This window comes from Chelonia mydas, chromosome 8 (assembly GCF_015237465.2).
Source record: "Chelonia mydas isolate rCheMyd1 chromosome 8, rCheMyd1.pri.v2, whole genome shotgun sequence".
NCBI lineage: Eukaryota > Metazoa > Chordata > Testudines > Cheloniidae > Chelonia > Chelonia mydas.
The window spans coordinates 70,386,971-70,412,897 of NC_057854.1; the positions used below are offsets into that span (position 1 = coordinate 70,386,971).

Genomic DNA, 25,927 nt, shown 5'->3' on the forward strand with positions numbered 1-25,927 from the left:
GAGCTGCATTGTTGCCAAGGGGTCTGCAGGGAGCCGCCTTGCCGGTCTCAGGATGCCGGCGGGCAGGTGTCGAGGGCTGGGGCCAGGGCTGAAAGCCGGTTAGACGCGCTCAGAGGGGGGCCCTATCCCGCGACTCGTGCGCAGGCATCCTGCCCATTGGCTTCCACTGGAGATTGCACTGGTTTCCGTGGGAGGTTTGGGTGCGCAGGGGCCGCAGGGTGGAGACTTACGTTGTCCTCTGCCCCTTGAACCCTCTTGAGCTGATTCCCCTAGAGAAGGCGAGCAGGGAAACGCTCCCTGGTGCAGTGCAGACCCCGGCCTGGGGAGCGCGTGACAAAGCTGCGTCAGGGCGGGCACAAGCAGTTGTTTGCTGATGATCGGTTACACGTAGGTACCTTTATTCCTAGTGTGGGTCTGGCACTAGCCACGTGCTAAGCAAGCAGCCTAGGCACTATTTGGCCTGTGCAAATTCAGTTCGCAGGGCATCATACCCAGAACACACAATCCGCCCGCCCGCGCTGCCAGTGCATTGTAACATTCAAACATGGTTCCGAAGCAGGCTGTTTATTCTCCTTCATAGGGGCTGATCCTGGCAGTCGAGGGGGCTCACTCCTCCGTGGGATTGGCCCCTGGTGTAAGAGACCCCACTACAGAGCTCACCCAGCTTCCCCCAGTGCTGCACTCTCCTCGGTGTGATGCTCCCGGGGTCTGGGGCTGCACAGCGCACCCATCTGCCTGCATTCTCGCCCTAATCCTCCTCTACGGATTCAGGGAAGCTCAACTCAGTAGCTGGGCAAAGAAAAGACAAAACCCCACCTTTCCTGCTAAAGACAGAGACATGGGAAACGCTGTCAAGTCCTGCACTTGGCAGGAAGCAACATGGGGCCACACCTAGCACCCCAGCGAGTGCCCTAGAGCCCCAGTTTCTTTTTTCTGTCCATGCTAATCGCTTCGTTGTACTCAATGCCAGGAATGCAGAGGAGCAAATAAACACTCCAAAGAGATCTCCTGGCCTGCAGTAGAACGCTACAGGTCGCATGAATTCCCGGGGAACTCAAGTGACAGGAGCTAAGCTAAAAGGGCAGCTACCCAAAGATGTTACACCAGCTGGAGCATTCATACAGGCACAGCTAGACAGCGATGGACGGGGAATTTGCTGTTGAGTTAAATCTTCCCCGTCTCAGAGTATTTTCTGATTTCTGCTCATTCCCTCGCTTCATCTTTTCCCTTAACTAAGCAAATGAACCTCCACCCTAAATTGCCAGCTTTCGCTCATAACTCTTTCCTGACAAGAACAGGGCAAACTTTTTTTTCTTTTCTTTTCTTTTCTTTTTTTTAGCAAATCCGCCTCCAAGTCAAAGTACAGCCCCATGGTCCCCTTTTTAACATTGCAAACTGCTGGTATGGTCTGTGGCCTTCTGCAGCCGCCGCCCATAGCCAGAACGGAGCCCTTTGGGGCAATGCAATATTAAGAAATAATAGGCAGACGCAAGAAGGCCAAACAACAACAACAACAAAATCCTTCCGGGGTCTTTTTTTTTGGGGGGGGGGGTTGTTTCCCAGTTTGTTGAGCTCAAAAGGCGATAGTTTCACGTAGATTTTGTCCCGCCGACGCGCTTCAGGGAGCCCAACTTTCTTGCTAGCCTGTCACTGTTCTTGCCATGGTGCCTTGCCGCCCAGACGGCAGCTTTCGAGCTCTTCACAGCCCCTTCTCTGGACTAAAGCGAGAGTTTGATGCACGTCGCCCAGCGTAGGGAAACGGGGGCAGGTACCTTTTGGAAGGAGCCTTTCATGGCGACAGCACAATAGGCACTGCCGAGCTTTGCTTTGGTTTTTTTGACTGGCAGGCTGCCTCCCCTTTTCCGAGAGAACACACGAAAGGCAAGAAAGGGGGTTCTGTCCATCTCGATACTTCCGCGATCGGTGCTGAGGGAAGGCCATTGTCCATCGTACCCGGGCACTGGCTAAAACCTGCCGCAAGGACTCATGAGAAGGGATTCTTGGGGGAATGTCAGAGAATTCCAAGGCGGGAGACCTAAATCTAAAGGAAATCACAGCAAACCCTATTTAGCTGAACCGCACAATATTCTGGACCTCGTGGTAGTGATTGATCTAGAACGATTAATCAACACCAGCAGCCTTTCTCCAGCCTCACACCTAAGTGCCCAGCGGGATGCAGCACTGGAACAGGGCAGGTGGATTTGCCAGTTTAAGAGCTTTTTTTTAAACAATATTATGTAGCAGCAAAAAGCGACTAGTCTTAGAAAGAGAGGGAGGAAATTAAAATCTTAAATCACAATTGGCTGATTTATCTTGGGAATTAACTCGTTTGCTTCAGGAAATAACCTCTTTGCATAGGCTGCCATTCCCCACTGGTCAGCCCTGCTCAAGATGTGAATCTGTAGAGTAACTACGTTGTATGTGCCATTCAGCCGGATTCAGGTGTTGACACTGGCTGAGCCTGAATGTCCCGTCGTGTGTTGCCTTGTAACAATAAGCAGTCTTCACTCAACTGCAGCCGGGTGTGCAAAGGTTGACTAGTGCTAAAATGCGCTTTCTTTACTCCTGGCGCCGAACTAAATCCTGAAGTCCTCCTCTCCCAACACCATTTATGCTTTAGGTGACAGTAAAATAAATAGCCTGGCTGCTTAAGCTCACGTTTTCCTTCCTTTGTCAGTCAATAATCCCAGCCCACCACACAGCCCCGAAGTTTGTGGTTTATAGTTTGTGGCCCTGAAGTTCTCCACAGCCACAGAGCGGGGGTTGACAGTTTGATCTCTGTGTGTAAAATCAAATGTAGGCAAAGAGATCCCTGTCGGCTACACGGAAGGGGAAGGTTCATGTAGGGGCCTTATCCCAAGTGGCAGGCAGGCTGATGTGAAAAACAAAACAGGCTGCAGGGCTAAACTTCCCACGTTTATAAGGTAACAAACGTGGGGCATAGTTTGGACAAAACAGGGGCACTCGGCCCACTTATTCCAGCCAACATACCTTAGCAGCACAGCTCGAGTTCGGGGTGGAAGGTGGATTAGCCTTTAAACTGCAGGGATCAGGTTGGAAATTAAAGACATGGCATTCATACCCCTCACCTTCCAGCTCACCCTCTCTCCGCCCCACCCCACATACAGTAGACACAGAGACATTAGATAGGCAGGCAGGCGCACTCATCCACATGCTTCTTTCTTTCTTTCTTTCTTTCTTTCTTTCTTTCTTTCTTTCTTTCTTTCTTTCTTTTTAAACTGGTAATAGTGGGGAGCCGGGCATAATCCACCCAGACTTTTTTTCCTTCCCTCTTCAAACACATAGATAATTCCACTTTTTTTTTGATGCTCCCCATGTATAAATGTGAGCCCAGTGAATTAGATTCGTAGCCATTTTAAGGCAAACACAGGAGTGTGGTGAGGAAATAGGATTTTTTAGGATGGAGCCTTCCATACGCTCAGTTATTATTATGATTATTTTTAACATTGATAGTCAAGATTTTAGTGGTGATGAATTTGCGCATATAAGGTGGGGCTCGTCGAGAATTTCTTTCCCTTGCATGGCAGTCGAAAGACCATCTATGTTCTGCTTAATTATTTCAAACTGCTAACCTTCAATAGAGAGTGTAGCCCTCATTGTGATATAGACATACGTAGATCTGTTATTCTTTAGACATTTCTTTTGATAACAGCACTGTGATGATCTTGGTTCTCTAATACCACTTGAAAGCAAAATTTTTATTTGTAGTTTCCTATGTTCAGCGGCTGCAGAAATAACGTGAAATTGCACTTTAAAAAGTCACGCAGAAAGATAAGAAGATCAGTTGCTAAATGATAGTCAGTTTTAGCACTGTAACACACCTATGTTCATAATTGCTGCAAGAACAGCAATTGAAATGCCAGGTTTGTATTATAAACCTTCCTCTGATCTAAGCTTTTAGTTGACATTTTCCCTTGAGTCATGACTTAGAGTATTATAATGAGTTACCCTTTCATCACACAAAGGATGTGGTTTTGTTTGCCTTTTTGTTTTGGTTGAGTATCTTGTGCAGTAAAGATTGGACTTAGTTTTATCCAGAAATATAAGCGTAGCAAAACATCTCATTGTACTTTGTTTCTTATAGCTACTTTCTCTTTAATACAATTAGCTGTTTCTGCTGAATAATGATAGGTCTGATGCATTTTTAATGCATGTATTCTTAGTCATTGTCTAAATTAACATTTTGATGATTGTAGATTTTTTTCCCCTCTAAAATCTTTAGGGGATTGCTATGTTATGTGTTTAATAACAGCCGAAATATAAGGTCTGATCAGAGAAATATTAGGTGGGTCATCAAAATTAGCTGGAAAATGTTGTAATTCTAGCAGCCATTATGCTATTGAGCGTTTAAGCATTTCCCAACAGCCTTCTTAAAGAAACAACCTTTGAGTTTCAGTAGTAACTCTTGGGATCTGACACACACATTTTCATCCGAACTCATAAAAATCAGCTAGGCTTGACTTCCAAGTAACACATCAGTAAGAATAAGCTGTGCATACTAAGGGCCTGATTCTGTGAACATTTGGCTTCAATGGGACTTCTTGTGGGAACAAGGTTACTCATGTATACAGCTAAAGCATTCAGGGCCCAATTCTCCCATTCAAGTCAATGGCATAACACCAACTGACTTTATTGTCGGCAGGATAGGGTCCTAGTCCCAAAGGTTTTTAACAAGATTTACAACATTTATTTCATGACTTTTACATGTGAATCCTGACCACTGAAAGTTTAATCTGTTCTGTAAATGTCGTAATCCTGTAAAGGCTTGCATATTGGAGTAACTTTACACATCTGAGTAGTCAATAGGGCTATTGTGTGTCTAAAGTTACTGGTGTGTAATTCTTTGAAGGATCAGGGCCTTCTTTTGTAAACGTAACTGGCTTTAGGAGTAAGTCCATAAAAACAATCAAATGCTCCCCTGACTTAGAAGTCTAATCCTGCAAAGTGCTGAGCCATTCTTGAGAGATGCTGAATGCTTTCAGCTCTCACTGATTTCAACAGGAAGTGAGACCGCTCAACCCTTTGTAGGAATGGGCCATTAAGTCTGTATAACCCCATTGCATGGGCACAAATGAAAGCAGAATATGTCCCAAGAGAAGATTTGCTTTATTAAAGATAGGAGAATTCATTTCTATTTTCCATTGCAGTCCAAGAAACACCCTGCTTAGGACTACTCAGAGTAGCTAGCACTGCCCTTGGTAGTAAGTGTTTTCCGGCTCAGGTCCTAAATTAATTGGTGTGCACTTCAATCTGATTTCATGTACTCTTTCCCATAACAAACACCTCTCTGATACATGTAAATACAATTGACAGAGGGGCAAATACATGAAAAATGGATCTTGCTGCTATAAGTCTGATACAAACGAAAAGAAGTCTCACTCTTGCAGTCCCAACGTAGGCTAAAGTCCCACTGACCTCAGCAAGGACTGCAACATTAGCCTGTGATCTGTGTTCAATAGCCTCCTCCCACATGCAAATTTCTACAGCACAATAGTCGGATTGCATCAGGTTAGGCAGGTTTTATTCCTTTCTGACCAATCCTGCTTTCTGATGCATCCAAGAGCCTCACTGATTTCAAAGGGCATTTGGGGTTCACATAATATGTAGGAACAGGCACTAGCCATTCAGATTTTATGCTCAAGTTATTTCTATAACAATTAATTGCACTTCACCAGCCTAGGTGACTGCTAAGATTCAGAGAATTTTCTTAAAGAAACACACATAATCTGTCATCTATCCCTCTGCACCTTTAATTGTGTTTCTTGAGGACTGAACAAACTGGTCTTTTCCTTTAGATTTCAATCTCACATTATTGTATAGCTACACAGTTGGAATTTTATGCTTTATAAGCATTGTATACAATTATACAATGGGCTTTTGTATCAATTTTTTAAAATGTAACATTTTATTATAAAGCAAAAGGAAGAGATTTATTACTTTTAGCTATTATATTATCCACTAACATTTTGTTGAAACCGTAACCATAACACCAATTACAAATTATCAGAAAATGTTACAGGATTCAACCTTTATCCCCTCAAACATTTAAATATGTAAACATTTATTAGAGAATCTCCCCCGAACCTTTTCTTTACATTCCTTTAATATTTATGATTTTGAAACCAAAGTTATTCAAAACTCAAATGTCTCATCGGTCTATTGTGCATTTTATCATATAACTAGCATTCATAGATATGAAATGAAACTATATGAAACAGCGGCCCCTAGAGAAATTAGAGTAATAGGTGGAAAATAACAAAAGGACTCAGATCGGAAAAAAATCAGAACTCATACAACTCTGAGAAATAGCCTGAAACACAAGTATTCAAAGGGAGAGAGAATCCTGGAGAAGTGTAAAGTTGTAAAAGGCCTAGAGGTGATAGTGGAGAGCAAATTAGACATTACTTTGCAAAATGATATGGCAGCAAAAACCACTAACGACATTTGGGGCTGAATGTGCAGAGATATTGTGTCATAAAACAGAGAGGAAAAATCATGCAACAGCTGTGTGTGTGATCTCACTTGGATTATTACATTCAGTCTGGGGATTATATTTCCAAAAATATTGTGACCAGTTGGTGGCAGATGAGAGAAGAACAGAAAAAATAATCCAAGGGGTGGAGGGACTGATTTATTAGGAAAAAGTAAGATAGCTAAAAGAGGGGGAAGGATAGCTCAGTGGTTTGAGCATTGGCCTGTTAAACCCAGCGTTATGAGTTTAATCCTTGAGGGGGCCATTTAGGGATCAGAGCAAAAATTGGGGATTGGTCCCGTTTTGAGCAGGGGGTTGGACTAGATGACCTCCTGAAGTCCCTTCCAACCCTGATATTCTATGATTCTATAAATGGAAGCAATAAATAGCCAAGATTTCAATTCTAGAAGGGAGAGTGCCTTTTTAGGGTGGTGCATGAAGGCATGTCTGGGACACATGCGACGAAATTAAGAAAGGAACAATTCCAGCTGGATATCAAGAAAAACTCCCTTTAAGTGGACCCAATACTGCTCCCATTTTAGCCAATTGAGACTTTTGAAAGCAGTGAAATAGCCTCCAAGGGGAAGCCCCTTGACTTGGGAAATTTAAAACTAGATTGGCCAAACTACTAGAAAAGGTACTGCAGGGAACAATCATCCTGCATTGTCAGGGAGATTGAATTTTGGAGGTCTTTCCCATCTCTAAGTTCTGTGATATGATTCTATGAAATTGAAATGACTCTAGTATTTCTCTCATATTTTGTGCCATTAGAAAGAAGTAGGGCCATTACTGTCTTTTTAAAGTTTCCAAGTAACTCTCTTAAAGTGAATATATTTCAGATGCACTGTAGAAACTCGTGTCCACCTTAATCTCTTATCTGTTTCAAAGTCAGTTGTCACCATAATATTGTTCTGTATTAGTTTATTTGAATTTATATGTAATGTATACCCCCTTTCAAATTATTAAACATTAGGTATGAAATCAATGTTGAAATACTCTAGCTGAATTTCCTTTAATATTAAAAAACGCTGATTCGTAACCTTTGTTTGTAATATTAACAGTTCTCTTGATAAGTTAGGAAAATACCACAAAGTTCATTAATCTCTGGAGTTCAAACCAGTCTTTTAAATAACTGAAAATCAATGGCAAAATGATCACTGTGGGATTGGTCTTCTTTAATGGGAGATACAGTAATATCCTGAACTAGAACTGAACATTATTTAATTGTACAGCCTGTAACCAAAAAGAAGCATCTCGTTGCATCTTATATGAACATTTACATAGCAAATGTAGATCTCATATGCTCATATCACATTATCAAATGGCAATGTCTTTGTAAGGATTCACATTGTCTTACCAGGAAGTTACTGGTTGATTGAAAATTCATATTTTAAAACTGTAACACTGTCATTATTCATTATAGACTTTTCTGAAAAGACAAATGGCAACAGATAAGAGCCAGGAGACTTGATTCATTAATACATTATGCCCTTTGGAGTCAAACATTTTAATAGTTATACTTTAAGAAGTAATTCATACGGCTGTTCTAAGCATATGACTTCTTCAACCATGATGTAGAACAACCTTTCCCTAAAATCTATAATTATACAGTTCAGCAGCTGCCATTTTATTGAGATAACTGTTTGCGCTCCCTGGTATTGTAGTTAAAGGTGACTTGCAAAGGAAAAAATGTGCTTGTGCCTTTTCTCCCCTGTTTTGTGATGTAAGAGTTTTTATCAATTTGTATTTTACTTTAGAAATGTCAGGCACATTAAATTCCCTGTTTTTCCTAAAGGACTTGGGGAAATACTAGGGAAATGTAGTGGGAGCTTTGTCAGACATCAATTGAAGAAGCAGAGATTTTTTTGAATCTTTAAGAACAAGAGCTTTGCTCCCATGTTTGTCAAAATCTGAGTTAAGTAGGGATTAATAAAACAAATGAAAAACAAAAGGTTTTTTACACAAATTGGCTAAAAATCATTTCCCCTCTCAACTGCTCATGTTTCAATTTCTTGTCTCTCGTGATGTCATAATCCCATTATGTCTCCTGTGATGTCATAAAACACTCGGTCTTCAGTCATTCATCGAGTTCCTCTGTAAAACCTGGACATACAAACCCTAGTATTTCTATGGTTGACACAAGAGAAAAACAACATTCAGGTCTCCTTTGTGCATCACAAAGACTATGGGCAAAAGGGCACAAACAAAACTTTATTTTTTACAGGTCTCCTTGAAAGTAGGAATTTACTCTTCATGTCTATCTGAACATTTAGCCACTCATGCTGCTCACTTTACTCATGCTAATAGGCTTGTTGATTCAATGGGTGTTTAACAGAAATATAAAGGAAGCAGGATCAAATTTGATTTGGAATAGCCCGGGAGGCCAAAAAAAAAAATTTAGCTTGAGCTTTTGGACTTTAACTATTACCACATTTAATTATATTTAGAATATTTCACATATTTATTTATTGCAAAACATAAACATTGGCTCAGCATAATAGCTCTGCTTTTTTCCTAGTAAAACCTCTCTTCTGAGATTAATTCCAGAGCTAGCAATTAGGTCAGAATTTTGTTTCATAGAAGTCAGCAGCTCATGCTGACAAAGCTTGGCCTTCTTAGTGATGAGCTGTTTGCTGCTCAGAAGTGTGAGGAATGGCTTTCTAAAACATCGACAGCTGGCTTTGTATTACACAATTCAGTATCAAACTTGTAGCTGACCAAACAGAACTTAACTTGCAAGTATCAATGTACTACAGCTAGAATAGTGAGGGGCCAATGGGTTAGAACCATATTCCTTCCTCTAGGAATTTTTATTTTTAAATAAGTGACCAAACTATCCATTAGTGTAAATCAGTGCAGTTCTCCTGACGTCAAAGGAGCTATGTCATTTATACCAGGCTAGGATCTGGCCTAGAGACTTTAAAAGGCATAGCAAAATTTGAGCAAAAGCATTGGATTTCTATGATAATTTATTTTAAAAAAATTATATGTGCTTTTTATTCCCATAGATCCTTGACATGGCAATGTAGCTGCAATGGCTGCATACCATTTAACAAGAAACTAGAGTGCAAAATATTCATCCCCATGTGGTTTGACAGACATGTGCACAGATTTCAAATACAGGCCTGGATGCCTCCTTTCAACCATAAAAGGAAAGCAGGCAAGACTCACATCCAACCCAATGCATTATGCATCAATAATGTGAGACAACATCTATCTACACACTGAACACTGGAAATGATTGAGTTCATACATAGCTGTGTTAGGGAACCCTACCTGTACCTGCATCCATATCTTCTATTCTTAGACTCATGGCAAATATTCAGGCAATGGGGAGAAGGGACACACCATAAAGCTTAACATGCCAAGGAAAATCAACTCAGTGCTCAAAAGACGGATCTATGGTGAAGACCATCAATACATACTACCTAGTAGGACAGTGATATTCTGAAGGGGAAATCCAACCAAATAAATATCAGGGGGTAGCCGTGTTAGTCTGTATCCACAAAAACAACAAGGAGTTCGGAGGCATCTCAAAGACTAACAGATTTATTTGGGCATAAGCTTTCGTGGGTAAAAAACCACTTCTTCAGATGCATCAGGCATCTGATGAAGTGGGTTTTTTACCCACGAAAGCTTATGCCCAAATAAATCTGTCAGTCTTTAAGGTGCAACCAAATAAATATGGGTTTGCAGAAAAAAATACTAGTACTAAATAAGTGACCTGCTGAACCTGAACAGATGGTGAAATTTTCATTGCATTTACCAAAAGAAAACTGTGTTCAAGAAGGACCATGGAATAAGAGGGCATAAACAGTCTGATGTTCACCAAAATCTATTGTCTAATACACTGGAGACTTTGATCAGTAACATTTCATTTTTACCTATGATAAAGATTGCTGATGTAATAAAGCCAAGTCCAGTGTTTTATTGGCTGCATAAGTCTCTGTCATGGACATTGAAACGATTGTAATCAGGTACAGCTTTAACATGCACACTGGTATGGCAATGAATAGTCACTCACCTATGAAAAGTTTGTCATAAATTTGGTTTCAAAAATAATCCTAAAAACCAGTTCAACCTAAAAGGCACTTTTGTGGTATATTCTTCTTCTTCTTACTTCAGTGGGACTTGTCCGTACGCTCTAAAGCTTTTTTCTTCATCAATCCAGTATGGATAATATACATCTTATGCAAATAAGAAGAATCAGGATCCTCCGTGTTATATTATAGATTGGGTGGAAATTGGCCAAATCTCTTTAGAATATAACCATATATAATACAAAAAGTGAGAAATCAAACTTAGTATGCTTAGATAAAGGCATGGGGGTAGGAGGGAGCATTATAGCAGTAATTTTGGACATTTGACCTCTATGAATCCATCCTTCCTTCTACCTATTTACTTTAGCTAGGGTTTGTATCCTTTAGTATTTCTTTCCTCTAAAGTGTCTGTCCAATTCCTTTTGGAATATGTTCAGAGATGTAGTCTTTATTGGCTTAGGTAGTTAGTTCCACACATTTGTTATCCTTTGCATAAAGGAACTGCTTTTAATGCTTTTTGTGTTTTCTTATTTTAGGGACAAAATCTGCTCTCACATCAGAGTAAATCCAAACTAGCTCCACTGGTGAAAATGGATTAATTCTGGATTTTTTTCTCCACTGTATGTGAGAGAATAATTTGGCTTTACCGTCAGTTTGTGTTCTGCTCTTTTCAGTCCATTACCTTCTTGGAGTTTCTTTGCATCCACCCTTCCTGTACCCCTCGAATTTTCATACACTTAAATTTCCTCCCATAATATTTTCTTCTGAACAGTGCACTTCACTTCACAGTAACTTACAGAGCCATTTAAGAATGTGCTCCAAAGGTGCACCCCTCCAGAGCTGGAGGTTCATGGTCATGCTAAGGAAATGTTGAAGGGCAAGTAAATTGGCAGGTATTTTTAGGACTCTGTGAGAAGAGGTAGGAGTCTCTACATGACAGAAAAGAAGGTGTCAGATTTGATCTGATATTAGTCATTTCAGTCAAGATTTTAATAAACTGGGGCCTGAAGTTCAGCTCCTAAATTCATATTTAGGCATCGAAAAGTAGCCTGACTTTTGAGAGCTGCAGGGTGCTTGGGGGTTTATAAAACATACCAGATAACATATTTAGGCACCTTAAACATGATCTGAATTATGATCCTGACTTTACGATCCCATTTTTAGAAATTAGATTTTAATCTCAGACATAGAGATGTGCATCAAGGTGTACCTTGGAAAAGACATTATAGATTTGATGCAAATAGGCTCACTAGTGGGCATTCAATAAAAAGGTTATGTGCTAATGCATATCTGAGTTTAGAATCAAGCCCAGTGTAACATGTCATATGCAAAGAAAATTGTCACATGAAGATAAAGGAAATGCTTGCAGATGAAGGGACACAATGCCAGTATTGTTCGTGATTCATCTTGGATACTTCCTACGGCTTTAGTTGCATATCACCTGAAGCTACAGGTCAGTGACTCAGAGACTATAGTTGTATTCCTGCAGTCCTGCTGCAAGCATTTGTGCATAAGTTTTGGGTCCTATAAAGAAAACACCATGGCTTCTTTTTTCCAATTTGATTGTTGCTAAATTAAGAGTAAAAAGCGGTTAAGGAAAAAGCAAAACAGATTCCTGTGATTTCCTGCCCCTTATTTTAAAATGAATATGATTAATTGTCTTTTTCATAAAAATGGGAGACTGACAGCGAACTCTGGGGGAAGAAGGCATCTTTGGGTATGCATCATGCCAGGTTCTCACTCAGTTCTGCCAAACAACCTGAAATCTTGATTTAAAGCAACTCTGCTGTGTCCGTTCTGGCAATTTCACATAAACAGAGTCTGCCATTTATGGCATATGGAGCCAAATTGTATGGTAGTGTTGTAAAGTGAACAAACATCCACTGGGAATTAGCCTAGCCTACGAAACGCATTTTCATTATTTTAAATCAAATTTGAATACAGCTCGAGCAATCTCTGTGACTCTTTTTCCTTTTTGTTTTAAGGTAATTTATTTCTTATGAAAGGGAACACTAACATATCTGGAATTTGGTAGCCTCTGTTTCTACACAGAATAGGAGAACAAGAAACTTCTCCACGCTACCCCATGAATGTACTTCCCCTCTGGCTGGAAAGAACAAGCTTTGGGTGACAGGGTATTTCAGATTCAAAGATCCATGCAAATCCTAAGTCCTAAGCATCTTTTTAAGATTGTCATTGAAGATGCCAACATTATGATTTCAGAGAAGAATTCTGCTTAAAACCTGTCAGTCTATGGCCCAATTTTGGTGTCATGGTACCAGCTCTGCAGAAATAGAAAAAGCAGAAAACACCCAAAATGTGACATTATAAATTGTGACATTCTAATAAAATATACAAATATGATGCTTTCTGGGGCCATGAATCAGTAATTCATCCCTACTCAGCAAAGCACTTAAGCACATGCTTAACTTAGGCAAGTGCTTAAGTCCAATTGACTTCAATGAGACTTAAGTGCATGCTTAAAGTTAAGAGCATGTTGAAACATTCTGACGAAATGGGGCCTAACTGAATACATTCACTTAAGCAGGCTGATGCATAGGCTTTAGAAATATAGGACCAAATCCCTCACTGATGTAAACTGGGGCACCTCCACTGAAGGTCTGGAGCATAGTTGTTTGATGTCATACAATCTTTTATGTATTTTCTGAATAAATGCCATTTTTCCAAAGCCGTATTGTAAAACAAAGATGTATTATATAAAGCCTGAACAGGTTGATATAATGATACATTGCAACATGTTTTGTTTATTCTTTCTGTCTAATCAAGTGTTCAGTGAAAAGTCCTAAAAATGAGCATTACCACCTTGTGAGGTGGTTTGTTTTATTTCAAAGGCAAGACATAGCCCTTCATTTTCTAGTGTGAATTTTATGAGATCTATCCTTATTATATTTGGCAGCTCACAAATAAATGCCCTACAGTTAGTGTTTCCAAACTAAGTATATTATAGAGATTTGTGATAGCATATAACTAAGGGTACTATGTCTTTAATGGCATAGAAAGATCATTTAAATCCTTAAAATAGCTAACAAAAGCTTCAACCAATACACAAAAAATAAGTTAACAGTAATTAATGTTGCCAGACTGTAACCTTAGCAAACTACTGCCAGCAAGGGTCTCTTGGTGCACTCAAGAGGATGCAGTTAGACTGTTGGTGCCTGCAAACAAGTTGGGAATTGTAAACACTGCAATTAGCAGTAAGTTTCTGTATCTTAACTTGCCAGACTAGTGGTCTGATTCTTGGCGCAGTTGCCTCAAGGGAGGAGGGAATTAGTGCAACCTTGCATTGCCCCACCAATGTATGCCGTGGATCAGTGTTTTTCTTGGCAAAGATATCTGATAAGGAATTAAAAAAGCAAAATTGCAGCCTTACCACAAACTGTGAAACTCACTGCAGGCACCAACCAAGCAACTGTCTAGCTCTTCCTCCGGCAAGCATAAATGAACTGTACAGTTCCAGGGTGTCTCTACATACTCTATTGTGGGGTCCTATGTTGATAAGGTTATCAACAATAATGGGATTAAAAGAGTTAAAATCCAGCTTTGCAGTAATCCTGAAATACTCTGTTGTTGAGCTACCAAAGATTACGTTTATGGTAACCTTATTAACCCTTGGTGTTGTGTAAATAAAAAGGAAATGTCAACCTTAATGCCACCATAAAATTAAATCTTCACATCACTAAATGGTAATTTAAACACAGCTTACTCCATCCAAACACATTTGATGAAAATACTGAACCTGGTTGATCTTGGGAAATTCCAGCTGGAGAGAGAAAGTGCTTATTTTTTTGTTTAAAATTAAAACAATGCTTAACAGGCATGTATGTCTACGGAAAGTTTAATCATAGACAATGGAGAGTTCAAAAAAATAATAATGAGGGAGAAAGTGGATAGGAGACATTTTACAAGTACTTTACTTGGGGCCAGTGGAGGTTCTGCTGGCCACCAGCTAATAGTGCAACAACACAACAGGGTGGGAATGAGGAATAGATTACAGCGAGCAATTTTATTGTAGCTACATGGAAGAAAGTTAGTTGTCATCTTCTAGTGGGAATCAGAGATGTTAAGTGTTGCTAAAGTGCAAAGAATTATTTTCCCCAAAATGAGTGCTTGAGTTTAGATCAAAGGATTGTCCCAGAAGCATTCTCAGTGCCAAACAGCAAAAGTGATAGCAAAGTGATAAAAAGAAAGCAGTGGGAAGAAAATGATATGGTTATTAATCATTCAGAAAACTTTGAGGCAGATCCTGGGCTGGTGTAAATTGGCATAGTTCTACTGGCTCCAATGAAGCTATGCCAATTTAGGTATAAGGTGAGGATTGGTCCCATCGGTCCCAATGGCCTCCTTTGCACACCCCTCACCATTTGTGTTAAGCAACCACCTTGTGGTATGTTCAGCAGCTAACTTAGCACAGGCATACAAATTGTGTGATGTACAAGGTATTTCGTATGATATCTGTTGGATTTTTGGGGCAAGAACGACTCACATTTCTTGTGGAGACAGAGTAGTAATCTTGCACTGATATGCCTTCTTCACAATGGAGTCAGTGCTTGAAGAAGCCAGAACCATTCTCATATAGCACGTTCCATCCCTCCCCCGCAAAAGAAAACATAAAAAAAATATAGGGCCTCATTCAGAAATTAATGGGACTATACCCAGATTAAGATACTATTCATAGTAAGTAACAGTGGCACATTGAGCTGTGATAAGCCTGGAACCAATCTTGGCACTCTTTATGCACAGGTACTACGGGCAGTGCATCCACTGGATTACACTCCTTTTGCTAGTCAGGGGGAATGGGAAGGGGGAAACACAGATAATACTGAGCATCAAAGGGCTATCTTCCCTTCTTCCTTCTCCATTCTTCTCTCCATTGTCCAACCGTTGTAGAGATTACATAACTGAAAATCTCACTGCAGGTATCATGCATGGAGGCACTAACTCTTCAGGTGCCATCTGAACCCAGGTAGAGAACTCTTCAGAAGGCAGAAGGTGCTGCAGGAGAATAGTAGTGATTTCCATGGGACTATTTGCAGAGTAAGGTATTATGGCACCTGACTAAGGTGCAGAATAAGGCCCATTGTAAATAGGTATCTGCTATGTGCCAACTTGGAAATAACACCTCTACCGTAGGATGAGAGGAAGTTTTTCAGTAGAAGAGTAGGAACAAACTATTCTTCTACCTCCTTTCAAGCATTTCTTCCTTTATGTCCTCAACTTTATATGAGAGCTCAGTTCAGGGTTGCTGTTCTGAGGACATGGGCCAGATTCTGTGCTGGTATAAATTGCCACAGGCTGGAGAGGTGCCAATTTATGCCAGTGGCAGCAGCTGTGCCAGCAGAGAATTTGGCCCTCTACATCTGGACTGTCACTAGGACTGCGGCTGCTATCATTGCCACATACAGCCATTGCAAATTCTTTAGCTCTAGCTTATTTTGGTTTCTAACAGTTCATCCCATGGCAGAGGAATAAGCAGCAGGCCCTTGGGGTTCCTTGGGGATATCACCAGTTTCCTATATGGATATAATGCTATTTTCCAGGTATATCCCTTTTCTGGACAATATCTCAATAAAACCGTAAATTGCAGCAGCAAAAGAAATAGCAACAATGGCATATCTCTTTATAGTAATTATAGTAATTGCATTATGTGTGTACTGAGGATCCACAAGGGGCTGGATTCTCTCTTAGCCATTTTCCTGCACTAGAAAAGCCACCTTTGTGCCTAATTCAGGCTTGGGCCAAGTGCCTGCTTACTTCCTGGTACAGCTTAGAGCAGCTCCAGCATTGCTCCTCTGTGGCCTATTATGATGCTGCTAAATAGCCAAAGCATTGGCCCCTCTCACCCCATCTTCACCTCCATGCTGTCCTTAACACACCACCTGCACTAGGGGCAAGGAAGGGGGCAGGCATAGACCCTTTAATCCTTCACATTGAATCTAAGATGGGGGTGAATTCATGGCATGAAAGCGGGATTTTGCAGGGCAGTTTACATAGTCTGCTTGGTGCAGAAGGATTCATAAGGCACCTTCATCCCCACAACGTTTTCCTGCTGTTGTGGCTTTCACGTCAGGTATTAGGGGAAGCTGAAAGGCAGACAGAGATCCCGAGAGGGTGAATAATGGCAGCACTTCTTTATAGCTACTGAAGGGACCATCTACTTTTGGAACTAATTATGTTTCTGGTTCTACAGGGCTCAGACCTTGACATGAGCTATTGTGGCTCTTTTGGAAACCTTTTGAAATGCCCAAGGCTCTGCACAAGAATGAGAAGAGTGATTTGTTTAGTCAGTGTACATTTATTTCTTACTCAATAGAAGTGATGCCATTATTGCCTTGCACCATCAAGGTCCACAAATCTAATTTGGCCCAAATCATTGTCAGCATTCGAGGAGTCTCGCCAGGTAAAACACAAACAAAGATTCAGGCTACCTTGTTCTCCACTGGGGCAGGAACAAAGGTTTCCTTTGATGGTCTATACTATGAATAGCTGTATGGCTGGCATCAAAAAAACAGCTGGAAAAAATGGGGTAACTGTTCAGAATTGTCAGAATAACTGAAACTAAATTCCTAACAAATACCAAGCGCTGCAGTTAATCAGAGTGGAGCACTGTGGGCCACTCAACTATGGGGAAAGACTGTTAGAAAAAAAATTGCCCCCTATCTGGGGCAGGCAGGGAAAGAGGGTCCATACATTTTGTTGGCAGGATTATCCCTACCTTACAGACCTTGAAATATAAATCCACCTCCCCAGACCAGTGTTTTAACCACTGAAAATAAAATCTATAAGGACAGAAGTTCCCATAATGTAATAGCTGTATATTTTTGTGGCAAAGATAAAATCGTGGCTCAGGACTGGAATAAACAAGACACTGCATTGGGCAACACATTGCCTTACCCATGTGCTCCACGAACCCCATCGGAGGGGGCTCATAAGTGCAAGCTGCTAAGGCAGAGTAAAATGTCAGCATGGTGCAGAGGCAGCTGTGCCATCTGGGAACAGGAAGGTGGCCAGAAAGAACACAGAGCCAGGAGTCCATGAGAGCAGCATAAAGGCCTAGAGATCCATCATACTTGAACCTGCTTCTCCCATAGATTCCTTGGCCTCTGTGTGCGTCTTTGGCCCCACATATTTCTTGGCATTTCTAAGCAGCTACTGATCCCTTTCCAGTGGGATTGTTCCTGAGATCCACATATGGAGGGGAAGTAGAACTCCCTCCTCCTATAGAGCATGTCTGTGGAAGTGGGAGGCTCTGTCTCTGCAACACCAGCCTTTCTTCACTGGATTCTTTAGCTCTGTCATCTACTCTGGAGAGGTGATGGAGACTAGTGGTGGGGCCAGGCTGCATCATCCCCACTCTGCTCCCACGGAGAGCCCCAGAGACGACAATGCAGACTGTGCCTGTAGGGTCTTTTCCACACATCCCTGGCAGCCACATCAAGGGGGAATCCTAATGAAGCCACGCTGGGGTGTGGAGTGCCGCCAGGAGTCAAAGCCAGTGTGGAACTACAGGACCTCCACACAGAGAGACTGGCCTCCCATGGACTTCTGGGAATTCACCAGGGCAGCCTTTTTCCAGGGGGAGGTCCCATAGCCAGTGCAGGAGTATCCTCTCTCAGACCCTGCCTATCCTTCAGATTTTACCACAGGAGGGCATGCTATGGCTCTACCAAAGGGAGCATATGGCAGAATGTCCAAGAGAAACAATTAACGTTTACGTCATCTCTGTATTTGCACACGGTTGGGCTAAGGAAAGGAACATACAGTCCTTAAATACTAGATTTAGCCAAAGAGAGAGTGGCAGCATAGAAGCACAAGAGCACAGAAAGAACAGGCAGGCAGCCAGGCAAGCAGCTGAAACAAGGATTTTTACCTTTGAAAAATATCGTTAATTAGAATAGATTAAATGTATCTTATGAATATTATTATTGTATTAGATATTTTTATCAAGCCAGGTTCTAATCTCAGGTGTGCTGCCGTAACTCACGAGTAACTTCACTGACTTGAGTGGAGCCCCTCTGGATTAACAATGGTGTAAGTGAGCTCAGAATCTGGCCCAGCATGTGTAGAGTGATCTGATAGGTGAAGAGGCTGTATATGCTTGATGATTGTGCTTGTTTGGATATCATTACATGGGACAGCATCCTCTTCAATCTCTCGTATGGAGGCTTTTGGCCAAACTACTATAGCTATAGTGGTGATACAGGGGGCGAAAATAATTATAAAAATGTAGCTCTACATCGTACCAAATTGCATCTTCTCTGGTGCTTTAGTAAAAATCCCTGCCTCCACTGGCAAATTCTCTATCACCCCTTCTCCTGGCAAAGCCTGTGCTTCTGGCTCTAGCATCTTCACTGAGTGCCTAGGTGAACAAACAAGGAGTTGCACTGATATTTGCCATTCTGTATCTGTTTCCTCAGACTTACAGGAAATACATTAAATACGTGCTTTGGTTCATGCCTCTTCTCTGATGCTTGCAACCTGGAGCGGTTTCTCCCCTCTCCTAACATGGGTTAGGTCCTGGGCTCTTTTTTTGTGACACCTCGTGCCTCTACCCAAGATGACTCCTTACTGTTCTTGAGACACTGGGTGCTATCCCTTGGGGGAAATGAATAATGCTACTACTGCTGGCAAGGTGTATAAAATACAGTACATGAACATAACCCTTGCGAAGATTTCGGACACCCAGAATATAACAGTATAACAAATCATGGACTTTATTCAGAGCAGAAAAATAGGATCTGAGGAAGGAAAGAGTTAGGGATAAATAATAAGTACTAGAATATAAACAAATGAACAAATCTCCCACCTCCCATCAGTCACAACTCTTCCCTGGCACCTTCCCAGGCAGATGACACAGTGAGGATGAGTCTGGAGATAAGTGCTGCAGTGCTGTGAACATTGGCTGACTCTAAAAAGGGTATCCTTTACTCTGCCTTCGCCGCTTGGTGAGACAGGGCTCTCTCCTGGATCCTTGGTCTGGAGTTCTGTGCAGGGTCTAAGCTGGCCTTTAGTACCCAGCTCTGAATCAGCTCTCTGCCACTCTGGAGGCTGGTTTCTGCAGGGCTGGAACTGCCTGGCCCATGTACTAGATCTCACAGCAGTTCAAAGACGCCCTTTGTGGTGAGAATCTCTGAGCCATTCTGCTTCCCTCTCAGCTCCCAAACTCAGGTAGACAAAACTGAAACAAAACCTAGTTCCTTTATCTCTGAGTCAGCATCTTCCCTTGCACTGAGGGGGCTGAGTAGCCCTGGCTCATCATTGGCCCAGCAAACTCCTTGATCGTATCAACCCATGCAGAAGCCTCCCAATTGGTCTCAGCAGGAGTTTCCAGTCCATTCTGTCCCCACCCCTGAGTCCAAGCATGCTGGGAAATGGTGTCCACGGGCTCTGGTAACTATTACTGTTTTAATCCATAGGGCTGGATACCCTAAAGGCTCAATCCAGAGTGCCAGGAGCTGGCAAACTCCAAGTGGGAGTTATATTGAGGATGGAAAAAAAAGTAAGAGGAAAGAAAAACTTTTAGAGGCTTGATCTTGATTGTAGGTAAACCAGGGTAAATTAAGAGTAACTCCACTTAAGACAGTGGTGTTACACTGGTGCAAAACTAATGGCAGGCTTGCCTGAAGAAGGACTCCAGGATTGGGGCCAGTCTGATTAGACTGAAAGACCCTGGTAATTTATAAAATATTGTTCAATGAATGAATGAATGTAAACGATCACTTGTGTTGGAATATAAGTGTGTGTAAATCTCATGTTAAATATCCTAACAATGATCAAACCATAGAGAGAATATATGTTATTTACAGTATTAAATATTTCACCACAAGTATGTCATATGCTAGTCTTTCTTATTTGCTATTGTTTCTCCTGGACGTCTTTTTGGGGTGATTAGTAGTGCAGCCATTTATTTCCTCTCTGTTTAAACTGAAAACACCAAGTTCTGCCCTTGTGGCCACGTGTGTCATCCAATGCCTAATCCTGAAGTCTGTACTCAAGCAAAACTCTCATTCATTTCAATGGGAGTTTTTCCTGAGTAAGAACTACTAGATTTCCTCATGAAAACGAGCTACTGCCCACTGGAAAACACATTACAGTAATAATTATTCCTGTTTTTAACAAGGCGTTAGTTTGAACTATAACCCTAATTGTTTTCCATTCACTGTCAGCATTCAGAAGATTCTACTTAAATGTAGAAGCTGACTGAAAATCACATTTATTAAACAATTCATGCTCTCCAAATTTAGATATCATGATTGACAAATGATATGAAATAAGCAAAGATTTTTCTCAAGCAGAAAGGCATTTATTTATTATGACAAGTTAACATTTTAAGATTAAGCGCTTCTGTTTTACAAGAGATTGAAATACGCACAAACACATATAAACATTGCAGCAGGCCAGTAATACGAAGGGGGCAAGTTATTTAATTACACTAGCAGTATGAACTACATATATAGGTTAGGCTATAGTATCTGTGTGACAGAATGGAAAAGCCTATAATAAATACTAAAATAGAATTTATTCTTTTGTTTTCTTAATTAATTTTCTTGGAGTTTGCACTTCATAATCCTACTCTTTCCAGTTTATATCTGTGGGGGCTGGGAGGGATTCTGGCTCGCCCAACCAGAGCAATATAATATCTTGACTCCAGATAAAACGGTGCAGTCCTATACTGCATATATTGTATGTCAAATAAAAGGAACTTGTACTGATGTGCCACATAGAATGCAGGAGTAGGTGGGGGATCCTTGTATGAGAGCATACGAAGAGTTTTGGTGTTGAGATGGTCAGGATCAGTGGACTATGCAGCTCAACCAACAAAACCCCATCCTTTCATGAAAACAACAATATGTAATCATTTGATTAAATATGTGAGCATGTGATTAAAGACAACATTATAAGGCTTATGCACAAGAGGGGCAGAGCTAAGGCTACATGGGTTGCTTTTATTCTCATGTCTTGTAACTTCTGAGTGTTATGCTTTGCAACCTGAATAATGTAGTTAACATAATATTAAAATTCCGTACCAAAAAGTGTCATTTCCTAGGGCCAGTCTGTGATGGCCCTGAGTAGGTGTGCACAGGGGAGGGTACAAGAAATGCACAGGGATGGCCTTGCATGCCTTGATTAAGGCTGGTTCCCACATGGGATCTATACTCTCCAAAAGGGGCAAGGAGACAGCGTGGCCATACCCACACCTTCCCATTCACACTAGTGGCCAGCCATAGAAGAGAGCGCCAGTTGTGCTCTGAAGGCAGCACCTCTGGTTCCCGGGAGCTTTGGAACAAGGTCTTATAGGGGCAGTGAGGCTGACCCTTTCCCATACACAGGCTGTGTCCTTACAGCACAAACTGGCTCATAGTGCATTTGGCCCCAGGATTTCTCTTGCATGTGTGTAAAACGTCCTGTGTAATCAAAGAGCATTTTAACGTAACATAGATGAGAGACTCAATGAATTATTTTCAATAATAAATGTTAACACTCCAAATCTAATGATTTGGTGGTGTTTACAAAAAACATTTGTCTCAGTTTAAAAGGGAAGAACTGAAAGTAATTGAAAGGTATAAAAGAGAAGGCATCAACTCAAAGCATCAGCAAATCAGCATCTTTCTTTTTATGCATCTGGTTGTGGTCCTGTTATTTATTTTATTTTTATTTATTGATTTCCCAACTGCATTAAAAGCTACATGCAGCTGAACATTATCTGAAAAAGAAAAACAGCCATAATCGTACATTGGCTCAATATTCACAAACCCCTTCTGCCAAAAAGTCTCCCTGATCCACTCCCATCCCTCCTTCAATTCATCCCGTAGCAAAAATCGGAGTAACCAGATTGACATGTGGGTGGCAGAGGATAGGTGTCATTTGCTTGTTGAGTCAAGGAATTCATATTTGTCCCTTATCTTGAGTTGTTTTTGATAACCTGCTCCCCCTTCTCCATTTAGCACCAGGCTCACAAGCAGGATTCAGGCAACATAATTGTTTAAGCATTTCTTCCAAATTCCATGGAAACAGAATAGGGAAAAAATATACACTTCAGCAAGCTCTATTTTTTTTTGGATTAAAATGGATTGCTGTACATTGTAAATGTAACTCCCTAATGTTTTGGTAATGATTCATGAAACTATCTGACTGACAGCTCCGAGCAAAGTATTTTGTGCAATAATGTAAATCAATAAAAAACAAATCTTAATTGCATAGCAGATTTGAATACTGATAAATCTGGGTGTTGCAAGATTTTTAAACCAAGACTATTACCTCATTAAATGAAATACCAAGAAATACTTATAATAGTGTCCCCAAACACCTTGTAGACAGCTGAATGAGAACTAGGTACCTCAGGTCTGATTCTGATCTCATTTATACTGGTTTCACAATGGTAGAATTCTACTTATTTAAGTGCCTTTACTTCTCATTTCCACTTGTGCAAGTGAGAGGAGAATCAGGCCCTTCAAATCTAACAAGAATAGTGATCATTGGAGATTATATATCAGGCACTGAGTAGAGGAAATTAAGCTACTTAAAATTCCGATGCTTCTCACAGGAAAAAAAATGATTTCAGTGTGATTCAACATTCCAGTCCTGTGTAGAAACAATTATAAAATACAAAGGTTTATAAATTCCATTTGTCTTTTGCAGTGCTTGATATTAATCTTCAAAATAAACTTTAGATTTATTACCACCATGCCGCTTCCCAAACAAAGGAATTGGGTAACAAAGAGCATAATCTTCTCGGCTTTAAACAACACTTAAAAACCTGTCAGCGTGCTTGTAATTTCCTGCTTCTGAATGTTGTTCTCCAGACATTATTGTACTTGGGACTAGGCTTCTTGTATTAAGTCTGAGATATAAATTACTACATCGTATGAAAGATGTGGTACAATGGGAATGGCTCGAGTGAACATTTTTGTGGGAGTTCTCACTACAGCTGTGGAGCTCTGCACTTTCCTCAGTGCTGGACTGTGATTTAAAAGCAGAAATCTGAGACCTTACTGCATCACAAAATGTACAGAAAGATGCACCCTAATAAACAGATGAATTGATCTATTGTAGTGCCAATAGAGTGTGTTTGCACATGTGACTAGATAGATCGATAGATCCATGTGATAAATACAGAGCTAGACTAACAATATTCATAAAATAATGTCATTAATTTTGTAGATGGCTTCAAAGAAATATTGTTCCTAGCATTTCACCAGCTTGTAGAGCCAGCTGAATCATTCATTTATATATTCCTTGAGTAATACATTTGAGGCCTGATCCAAAGTACATTAAATCAATGGAAAGACTTCCCACTGATTTAGGCTTTGGATCAGGTGCCTAAAGCATCTTGTGACATTTTTAAATAAAATATTTGACAAATCACTATTTTTTGTTATTTGCCCAGCTCCAGGTACATTACAGAGAGGTGAAATAAATTACACTGTCGCCCACCTCCCTTGCCATGGAGGGAGAGAGAGCGAGAGCGAGATGCAACATTAGAGAAAGGGATAGGGGACTTGAGGAAAGAAAAATGAGGTAGAGGAGGGGGGAAGCACAGTTGAAGAGGACAGGAAATAACAAAGAGTGAAGAGAAAACCGTAGAAAAGAGGCAAAAGAAAAAAAGGGGAGATAAATGAAAGTGTGAAATAGGAGACGAGAAAGAGAAGGTACTAGAGAAATTGAAAAAAGCAAAGGAAAGGCAAGAATAGACAAACAGAATATTGAGATTAGTAAACTGTATTTTTATTTAATTCTTGGCTCTACACGTCAGCCTGGACTTTACGGGTAAGTAGCAAGGAAGTGACTTTGAGAATTTTTAGAAAGAATTATTTACAGTCCTTCCCCTACCCTGTTTTTGATTTGGGTAAAGAGGAAGGGCTTGCAAAATTTCTTGATCTATGGTAGAAATACCTCTCAGGCTAACACTATAAGGCACGGGGATTTTGCATGATCATATCTGTTCATGCACATTCGTCCAAACTCGTGCTGTTAGCTACATGAGTAAGCCCCATTTCCTTGTTAAATTTCAACATTTTTATAGTTTACAAAACCATCACAGAAGATGAAGCAAATGTGTTACCTGACCACTTTCTGGCATGTTCTGTTGGTTTTTATAAATGCATGTTCATCGGTGTACACCAGTTAGTTATACTGAACTATCTGAGACTTACAGTCGTGAAATTTACAGGTTATTGTGATTTAGAGGAATGAGCTTTTAAAAGTACAATATGTGTCCAGTGCTTTAATACAAACTGCCAGTGGGATATGGCTGACTAAAATCAATACATCTCTACAAAAGCCTGCAGTTTCTGGATTTTTTTTTTACTGTGTTTATAGAATATCTTTGCTTTCATTGTGCTGCCGTAGAACAGCAGCTATAAATGGTGGAAACTAACGTTTCTATACCACACCTTAACACGTTATAAAAGCTGAAGATTAAACAAACCTCAATACAGAATAAGCTAATAAGGTGTCCTTGTGAAAAAGCAACCCAAAGAGCTTTACCGTAAAACCAGAAAGTGCAAGGAGAGCTCAATCAATAAAAATAAACCCGAGTTAAAAAGACAAGATTTAAGATCAGATTTGAATGAATTTATTGACTCAGCATTTCCTAACCTAGCAGGAGTGAATTTCAGATTTCAGGTGAACAAGAACTAAAAGCATGTGTTCCATCAATCTTTAACTTGTCTTTTGAAATAACCAAGAGGCTGTCTTCTGATGATCTCAAACATCAACTAAGCTCACACAAAGACAGTAGCTTTGATAAACACACTGATCCCAATTTGTGCATCGCTTTCCAAGTCATCAAAGCAATTTTAAAATCAATTTTATGTTTAACAGGGAACCAGTGTAATTCTCTAAGGACTCGAGTAACATTCCAAAGTCCACTTTGTGAGTGTTAACATTTTAGAAGCAGCTTTTTGCACAAGCTTGAAACTATAAATAATTTTCTGGGAAGGCCATAAAACAAGACATTGCAATAGCCAAAGATGGAGATGTTGAAAAAAAGCAGCAGCAGCAGGAGCAAAAAGCATGAGGTGCAGTGTGAGGTTGTGAAATCAGTGTCTGAATTTGGGCAATAATCTGTAGATTATGAAAGGAAGTGATATCTATAGATGTTCAAAATGCAAGGCAGAATCCAGGGTGTATCTTGCATTTTTAGCAAAGGAAAGCTCATTTAAGGAATAATATTTTAATAACAAATACCAAGTGTGAAGACATGTCTTCAGCCAACAATACAGGCACCGCGATAGCATTTCTATTTTAGCAATCTATTATGGTGACCAGTCCTGGGAGTTTGCCCTGAGCAAGGATTGAGCCATTAGTTTTTAAAAGGGTTTGAGCCATTCTTAAATAACCGTCATTAGTTAGGATGGCACCGCTGAGTCTGCTT

At 40.6% G+C, this 25,927-nt stretch overlaps 1 long non-coding RNA gene across 1 annotated transcript in view; it reads left to right on the top strand.

Moving 5' to 3' along the window:
• The window catches only part of LOC119566980, a 29,131-nt gene extending 4,470 nt beyond the window's left edge, over positions 1–24,661 (top strand). The window contains exon 4 of the long non-coding RNA XR_006292760.1: positions 581–24,661. This is a non-coding gene — a long non-coding RNA (uncharacterized LOC119566980). The remainder of the gene's footprint in view (positions 1–580) is intronic.
• Positions 24,662–25,927: the final 1,266 nt, after the last annotated feature.